Here is a 10,000-nt window from a genome sequence, read left to right as displayed (position 1 = left end):
GTGATTTATATACTGTAATAGACCATGGAGCTGATTACATACTGTCGTGTCTTTGGCTATGTCGGACTAAGTGATATGACATGCTATTCTATAAAATAATTTCTCTGTAATTCATATTACCTGATTAAGCTAATCACGTGAATGTAATTAACTAGAAAGTCTGGGCACCATGAAAGAATGTTTATAGAGCTGTTATCTTCCGAATAAACTCTTAAAGACCTGGTAATCTTTTACATCAATAGCAGTCAATATTTAATCGTCACCTTGTTTAGTCTCATCTGAAAGTTGTAAATTCTTGGTTATCTTCACGAACGCTGGCTAACAAGTTGAATCAGCAATACAAAATTTGGTTTAATTATTTATTTACTAAATACCTAAATAATCACACAGAATTACATATACACAGAATGTATCATACATTGATTACAAATTATGTCATAAAGGAAAACGTCCCTAGCGGACGGAACAGATATGACAGCTAGTTACACAAAGAAAGGGGGTGGGGTTTTGAATGGAAGAGCGGGAAGACTGAGGAACAAAGGGAGAATCTATGTCTCTATCGGGCCATAGGCAGCTATGCTATTGTAAATACAGTATCTTATGCATTCTAAATTACCGCCCATTTGAAAAGGAAAATGCAATAAATATTTACTCTGAGCTACGCTTCGATCGGTTGGTCGTAAATGGGAGGTCGGGTTGTCCTTTGAAGAATGTCTGATGGTAGAATGGATACTTGGTAGTACCGTCGTCTTGTGGTAGAACAGATTCTCTGTCCGTCCTCTCCTAGCCCACGTCTACAGTTGCTGCGCTAACGCGACGGCTAGGAGGTATCACTTCTTTAGTGAATAAGAGTTCAAAGTTCATACCAAGTGTCCATGCTATATGATGCTATATTCTGGCTGGTATAGTCGAAATTCATCCTTCCGGCGTGTTGGTCGTCACCTTCACATTGAAATTCGATGCTAATTTTGTTAGGTTCTCTAAGGTTGGCTTAGTTCTGTAAGTGGTCTTTGTCCTTTCAACGTGGGGACCTCAAGTCCTTGGAACAGGAAGTTACATTTTCGTAACAGGGTTTATATAGGTTTGGGAGAGAGGGCCGTGTTTAATAGTTTACAACCACTGTCTGTTCACATGGGCGGGGCCACTGAGTTGGCAGAGTTTACTCTATGACAAGCCGTTCTCTCATTAAGAAGCTAAATTACATTTCATCTTTTCACTAATAGTTTCATATTTAAACATTTAAATTGCACAACAATTCCAGGTGAATCTGATAACTAGAATGCGTAGATTTTCCAGGATACAGTTTATGTCGTCCTATCATCAGTAATCATGTCTCAGATTCACATGGAATTGTTGTGCAATTTAAATGTTTAAATATGAAACTATTAGTGAAAAGATGAAATGTAATTTAGCTTCTTAATGAGAGAACGGTTTGTCATAGAGTAAACTATGCCAACTCAGTGGCGCCAACTGAACTGACATCATATTCATTAAGTCCCAACGCATATTTTAAACTGGTTGGATTACCGAAAAATGGTTCCGTTTCCCATCTTTTGATGTCACCAGACTCTCTCTCAATGTTAACAAAGGGATTTTCAATAGTCACATCGGTAGAGTAGAGAGAGGAAAAGGGGGAAAGGTATTTATGGGGTTCATAAACCTCCCCCCTCAGGCCAACGTCATGACAATACTATAATATACCCTGGAGCTGATTGCATCCACCATATACCGTAAAAACTCATTTTTGCTGTGTGGTGAAGGAGAACATAATGACATAACATTAACGAGAGGATAGAAAAGAAGGGTAGCGTATAGGAGGGAGAAAGAGCAAGGGATAGACAGAGTGGGAAGGAGAGGAAAGATAACGAGGGATAAAAATGGTGATGTAGCCCTCTCCAACATTCATTAAGGTGGACTGAGCATGTACATGGTAGCATAGCAACAGCTACAGACTTTTGGGGCAAATATTCCTGTAATTCCACATTTGCTTTTGTTAAGTTTTAATGAATGGAGCCAGTTGCCTGAAGAGGTTTAAAGACAATGCTGTTGGTTAGAGCCTTTAAGTAAGCTTTTCACTGTAAGGTCTACTAAACCTGTTGTATTCGGCTTTTCACTGTAAGGTCTACTACACCTGTTGTATTCGGCGCACCTGACAAATACCCTTTGATTTGACTGGACATTATGTAATTCTGTATAATGTTTCATGTTTTGTGTGGACCCCAGGAAGAGTAGCTGCTGCTTTTGCAACAGCTAATGGGGATCCTAATAAAATACCAAATACGACTACATACTGTGAATATTTACTGTAGAACAGACTAACATTATATTGTGAATAAGGCAACATCGTGTTGGTTTACACAGATCCGTGTGTTGAATCAGTCAGACGAAAACAGTCTCAGTCAACAGGCTCTATTATCTATCAGAAGCTTCTAAAGCCATGACATCATTTTCTGGAATTTTCCAAGCTGTTTAAAGGCACAGTCAACTTGTAAACTTCCGACTTCAACTGTACATGTAGGTATGGTTACAGTGACTAAGCATATACAGTTAAAGTCGGAAGTTTTCATACACAGGTTGGAGTCATTATAACTAGTTTTTCAACCACTCCATAAATTTCTTGTTAACAAACTATAGTTTTGGCAAGTCGGTTATGACATCTACTTTGTGCATGACACAAGTAATTTTTCCAACAATTGTTTACAGACAGATTATTTCACTTATAATTCACTGTATCACAATTCCAGTGGGTCAGAAGTTTACATACACTAATTTGACTGTGCCTTTAAACAGCTTGGAAAATTCCAGAAAATTATGTCATGGCTTTAGAAGCTTCTGATAGGCTAATTGACATCATTTGAGTCAATTGGAGGTGTACCTGTGGATGTATTTCATGGCCTACCTTCAAACTCAGTGCCTCTTTGCATGACATCATGGGAAAATCAAAAGAAATCAGCCAAGACCTCAGAAAAAAATTGTAGATCTTCACAAGTCTGGTTCATCCTTGAGAGCAATTTCCAAACGCCTGAAGGTACCACGTTCATCTGTACAAACAATAGTACGCAAGTATAAAGACCATGGGACCACGCAGCCGTCATACCGCTCAGGAAGGAGACACATTCTGTCTCCTAGAGATTAACGTACTTTGGTGCGAAAAGTGCAAATCAATCCCAGAACAACAGCAAAGGACCTTGTGAAGATGCTGGAGGAAACAGGTACAAAATGATCTATATCCACAGTAAAAAGAGTCCTATATCAACATAACCTGAAAGGCCGCTCAGCAAGGAAGAAGCCACTGCTCCAAAACCACCATAAAAAAGCCAGACTACGGTTTGCAACTGCACATGGGGACAAAGATTGTACTTTTTGCAGAAATGTCCCCTGGTCTGATGAAACAAAAATAGAACTGTTCGGCCATAATGACCATCGTTATGTTTGGAGGAAAAAGGGAGATGCTTGCAAGCCGAAGAACACCATCCCAACCGTGAAGCATGGGGGTGGCAGCATCATGTTGTGGGGGTGCTTTGCTGCAGGAGGGATTGGTGCACTTCACAAAATAGATGGCATCATGAGGAAGAACAATTATGTGGATATATTGAAGCAACATCTCAAGACATCAGTCAGGAAGTTAAAGCTTGGTCGCAAATGGGTCTTCCAAATGGACAATGACCCCAAGCATACTTCTATAGTTGTGGCAAAATGGCTTAAGGACAACAAAGTCAAGGTATTGGAGCGGCCATCACAAAGTCCTGACCTCAATCCTATAGAAAATTTGTGGGCAGAACTGAAAAAGCATGTGCGAGAAAGGAGGCCTAGAAACCTGACTCAGTTACACCAGCTCTGTCAGAAGAAATGGGCCAAAATTCACCCAACTTATTGTGGGATGCTTGTGGAAGGCTACCTGAAACATTTGACCCAAGTTAAACATTTAAAGCCAATGCTACCAAATATTGATTGAGTGTATGTAAACTTCTGACCCACAGGGAATGTGATGAAAGAAATAAAAGCTGAAATAAATCATTCTCTCTACTATTATTCTGACATTTCACATTCATTCTATCTAGCCGGTGCAGCTTATATCCTGCTAGCTGAATATCCATGTCATCATTCAGCCACGATTCCGTGAAACATAAGATATTACAGTTTTTGATGTCCCGTTGGTAGGATTTTCTTGATCGTACCTCATCTAATTTATTGTCCAATGGTTGCACGTTGGCGAGTAATATTGACTGTAACGGCAGCTTTCCCACTCACCTTCTGCGGATCCTTACGAGGCACCCCGCTCTGTACCTGTGTCTCTTCCTCTTGCCAATAACTGGGATGTTGGCCTTGTCGGGTGTTTGGAGTATGTCCTGTGCGTCCTGCTTGTTGAAAAAAGTCATTGTCTAATCCGTGGTGAGTGATCGCTGTCTGATATCCAGAAGCTTTTTTTTGCCGTAAGATATGGTGGCACAAACATTATGTACAAAATAAGTTACAAATAACGCGGGAAAAAAACACATAATAACACCAATTAGTTGCGCGCCTGTACAACTGCTGCCATTTCTTCCGGTGCCATTTTAGCCGGAAGAACGTCATTAGACAAGAACAGCTCCAGTACAGAGCTACATAATTTTTTTTTAAAGGCACACGTAGCCTACATATCAATGCAGACACACAAACTATCTAGGTCAGATAAGGAGAGGCGTTGTGCCGCTAGGTGTTGCTGTTATCTGTTTTTTTAAACCAGGTTTGTTGTTTATTTGAGCAATATGAGATGGAAGGAAGTTCCATGCAATAAGGGCTCTATATAATACTGTACGTTTTCTGGAATTTGTGCTGGGTTTGGGGACTGTGACAAGACCCCTGGTGGCATGTCTGGTGGGATAAGTGTGTGTGTGTGTGTGTCAGAGCTGTGTGGAAGTTGACTATTTGGGATTTTCAACACATTAATGTTTCTTATAAAAAGAAGAAGTGATGCAGTTCTAATAAAAAGAAGAAGTGATGCAGTCAGTCTTTCCTCAACTCTTAGCCAAGAGAGACTGGCATGCATAGTCTTAATATTAGCCCTCTGATTACAATTAAGAGCAAAACGTGCCGCTCTGTTCTGGGCCAGCTGCAGCTTAACTAGGTCTTTCCTTGCAGCACTGGCCCACACGCCTCGACAATAATCAAGATTAGACAAAACTAGAGCCTGCAGAACTTTCTTTTTGGAGTGTTATGTCAAAAAAGCAGAGCATCTCTTTATAACTGCTAGACCTCTCCCCATCTTTGCAACCATTGAATCAATATGTTTTGACCATGACAGTATAATATCTAAGGTAACGCCAAGTAATTTAGTCCCCTCAACTTGCTCAACAGCCACACCATTCATTACCAGATTCAGCTGAGGTCTAGCACTTAAGGAATGATTTGTATCAAATACAATGCTCTTAGTTTTAGAGATGTTCAGGACCAGTTTATTACTGGCCACCCATTCCAAAACAGACTGCAACTCTTTGTTAAGGGTTTTAGTGACTTCATTAGCTGTGGTTGCTGATGCGTATATGGTTGAGTCATAAGCATACATGGACACACATGCTTTGTTTAATGCCAGTGGCAGGTCATTGGTAAAAATAGAAAAGAGTAGAGTGCCTAGAGAGCTGCCCTGCGGTACGCCACACTTTACATGTTTGACATTAGAGGTGCTTCCGTTAAATAAAATATTTTGAGTTCTGTTAGATAGATAGCTCTGAATCCACAATATGGCAGAGGTTGAAAAGCCATAGAACTTAAGTTTTCTCAACAACAGGTTATGGTCAATAATATCAATGGCTGAAATCTAACAGTACAGCTCCCACAATCTTCTTATTATCAATTTCTTTCAACCAATCATCATTCATTTTTGTCAGTGCAGTACATGTTGAGTGCCCTTCTCTATAAGCATGCTGAAAGTCTGTTGTTAATTTGTTTACAGAGAAATAACATTGTATTTGATCAAACACATTTTTTTGCAACAGTTTGCTAAGGGCTGGCAGCAAGCTTATAGGTCTGCTGTTAGAACCAGTAAAGCCTGCTTTACCACTCTTTGGTAGCAGAATTACTTTGGCTTCCCTCGAGGCTCAGATTAAAAATATGACAGATTGGAATGGCTATAGAGTCAGCTACCATCATCATTAGCTTTCCATCTAAGTTGTCAATGCCAGGAGGTTTGTCATTATTGATCGTGAACAATGACTGCCTTGCCTGGTTCACCAACTACTTTGCAGACAGAGTTCAGTGTGTCAAATCGGAGGGCATGTTGTCCGGTCCTCTGGCAGTCTCTATGGGGGTACCACAGGGTTCAATTCTCGGGCCGACTCTTTTCTCTGTATACATCAATGATGTTGCTCTTGCTGCGGGCGATTCCCTGATCCACCTCTACGCAGACGACACCATTCTATATACTTCCGGCCCTTCCTTGGACACTGTGCTATCTAACCTCCAAACGAGCTTCAATGCCATACAACACTCCTTCCGTGGCCTCCAACTGCTCTTAAACGCTAGTAAAACCAAATGCATGCTTTTCAACCGTTCGCTGCCTGCACCCGCACGCCCGACTAGCATCACCACCCTGGACGGTTCCGACCTAGAATATGTGGACATCTATAAGTACCTAGGTGTCTGGCTAGACTGCAAACTCTCCTTCCAGACTCATATCAAACATCTCCAATCCAAAATCAAATCAAGAATCGGCTTTCTATTCCGCAACAAAGCCTCCTTCACTCACGCCGCCAAACTTTCCCTAGTAAAACTGACTATCCTACCGATCCTCGACTTCGGCGATGTCATCTACAAAATAGCTTCCAACACTATACTCAGCAAACTGGATGCAGTTTATCACAGTGCCATTCGTTTTGTTACTAAAGCACCTTATACGACCCACCACTGCGACCTGTATGCCCTAGTCGGCTGGCCCTCGCTACATGTTCGTCGTCAGACCCACTGGCTCCAGGTCATCTACAAGGCTATGCTAGGTAAAGTGCCGCCTTATCTCAGTTCACTGGTCACGATGGCTACACCCACCCGCAGCACGCGCTCCAGCAGGTGTATCTCACTGATCATCCCTAAAGCTAAAACCTCATTTGGACGCCTTTCCTTCCAGTTCTCTGCTGCCTGCGACTGGAACGAATTGCAAAAATCTCTGAAGTTGGAGACTTTTATCTCCCTCAACAACTTTAAAAATCTGCTATCCGAGCAGCTAACCGATCGCTGCAGCTGTACATAGTCCATCTGTAAACTACCCACCCAATTTACCTACCTCACCCCCCATACTGCTTTTATTTATTTACTTTTCTGCTCTTTTGCACACCAGTATCTCTTCTTGCACATGATCATCTGATGATTTATCACTCCAGTGTTAATCTGCTAAATTGTAATTATTCGATTTATTGCCTACCTCATGCCTTTTGCACACATTGTATATAGATTCTCTTTTTTTCTACCATGTTATTGACTTGTTTATTGTTTACTCCATGTGTAACTCTGTGTTGGCTGTTCACACTGCTATGCTTTATCTTGGCCAGGTCGCAGTTGCAAATGAGAACCTGTTCTCAACTAGCCTACCTGGTTAAATAAAGGTGAAATAAAAAAAATAAAAAATAAAAAAAATATAATTTTTCCACCTCTCCCACACTAACTTTACAAAATTCAAACTTGCAATGCTTTTCTTTCATTATTTGTTTTTTTTATACATAAATATAATTGCTCACTGATTGTCGTGGGCGTTTCCTGCCTACGTTTGTCCACTTTGCCAATGAAATAATCATTAAAATAATTGGCAACATCAAATGGTTTTGTGATGAATAAGCCATCTGATTCGATGAAAGATGGAGTTGAATTTGTCTTTCTGCTCATAATTTCATTTAAAGTACTCCAAAGTTTTTTTCCCATCATTCTTTATATCATTGATCTTGGCTTCATAATAAAGTTTCTTCATTGTTCTGATGAGTTTAGTCACATAATTTCTCAATTTGCAGTAAGTAAGCCAGTCAGATGTACAGCCAGACTTATTAGACACTCCTTTTGCCCCATCTCTTTCAACCATACAGTTTTTCAATTCCTCATCAATCCATGGAGCCTTGACAGTTCTAACAGTCAGTTTCAAAGTAAACTCTACTGTAAATATGTACAGTATAATGTTAGTCTACTCTACTGTAAATATTCACAGTATGCTAGTCTACTCTACTGTAAATATGTACAGTATAATGTTAGTCTATTCTACTGTAAATATTCACAGTATGCTAGTCTATTCTACAGTACATATTCACAGTATGTTAGTCTATTCTACTGTAAATATGTACAGTATAATGTTAGTCTACTCTACTGTAAATATGTACAGTATAATGTTAGTCTACTCTACTGTAAATATGTACAGTATAATGTTAGTCTACTCTACTGTAAAATATTCACAGTATGTTAGTCTACTCTACTGTAAATATGTACAGTATAATGTTAGTCTACTCTACTGTAAATATGTACAGTATAATGTTAGTCTACTCTACTGTAAAATATTCACAGTATGTTAGTCTACTCTACTGTAAATATGTACAGTATAATGTTAGTCTACTCTACTGTAAATATGTACAGTATAATGTTAGTCTACTCTACTGTAAGTATGTACAGTATAATGTTAGTCTACTCTACTGTAAATATGTACAGTATAATGTTAGTCTACTCTACTGTAAATATTCACAGTATGCTAGTCTACTCTACAGTAAATATGTACAGTATAATGTTAGTCTACTCTACTGTAAATATTCACAGTATGCTAGTCTATTCTACAGTACATATTCACAGTATGTTAGTCTATTCTACTGTAAATATGTACAGTATAATGTTAGTCTACTCTACTGTAAATATGTACAGTATAATGTTAGTCTACTCTACTGTAAATATTCACAGTATGCTAGTCTACTCTACAGTAAATATGTACAGTATAATGTTAGTCTACTCTACTGTAAATATTCACAGTATGCTAGTCTATTCTACAGTAAATATTCACAGTATGTTAGTCTACTCTACTGTAAATATGTACAGTATAATGTTAGTCTACTCTACTGTAAATATGTACAGTATAATGTTAGTCTACTCTACTGTAAAATATTCACAGTATGTTAGTCTACTCTACTGTAAATATGTACAGTATAATGTTAGTCTACTCTACTGTAAATATGTACAGTATAATGTTAGTCTACTCTACTGTAAGTATGTACAGTATAATGTTAGTCTACTCTACTGTAAATATGTACAGTATAATGTTAGTCTACTCTACTGTAAATATTCACAGTATGCTAGTCTCCTCTACTGTAAATATGTACAGTATAATGTTAGTCTACTCTACTGTAAATATTCACAGTATGCTAGTCTATTCTACAGTAAATATTCACAGTATGTTAGTCTACTCTACAGTAAATATTCACAGTATGTTAGTCTATTCTACAGTAAATATTCACAGTATGTTAGTCTACTCTACAGTAAATATTCACAGTATGTTAGTCTACTCTACTGTAAATATGTACAGTATAATGTTAGTCTACTCTACTGTAAATATTCACAGTATGCTAGTCTACTCTACTGTAAATATGTACAGTATAATGTTAGTCTACTCTACTGTAAATATTCACAGTATGCTAGTCTATTCTACAGTAAATATTCACAGTATGTTAGTCTACTCTACAGTAAATATTCACAGTATGTTAGTCTATTCTACAGTAAATATTCACAGTATGTTAGTCTACTCTACAGTAAATATTCACAGTATGTTAGTCTACTCTACTGTAAATATGTACAGTATAATGTTAGTCTACTCTACTGTAAATATTCACAGTATGTTAGTCTACTCTACAGTAAATATTCACAGTATGTTAGTCTACTCTACTGTAAATTATTCACAGTATGTTAGTCTACTCTACTGTAAATATTCACAGTATGCTAGTCTACTCTACTGTAAATATTCACAGTATGTTAGTCTGTTCTACAGTAAATATGCACAGTATGCTAGTCT

General features: G+C 38.5%; 1 protein-coding gene across 1 annotated transcript in view; it reads left to right on the top strand.

Moving 5' to 3' along the window:
* The window catches only part of LOC139584270 (calcium/calmodulin-dependent protein kinase type 1D-like), a 58,914-nt gene that overhangs the window by 20,574 nt on the left and 28,340 nt on the right, over positions 1–10,000 (top strand). The window lies entirely within an intron of this gene.

This window comes from Salvelinus alpinus, chromosome 9 (assembly GCF_045679555.1).
Source record: "Salvelinus alpinus chromosome 9, SLU_Salpinus.1, whole genome shotgun sequence".
Lineage (NCBI taxonomy): Eukaryota > Metazoa > Chordata > Actinopteri > Salmoniformes > Salmonidae > Salvelinus > Salvelinus alpinus.
The sequence above is the reverse complement of the archived record's forward strand: the minus strand, read 5'-3'. Positions and strand labels throughout refer to the sequence as shown.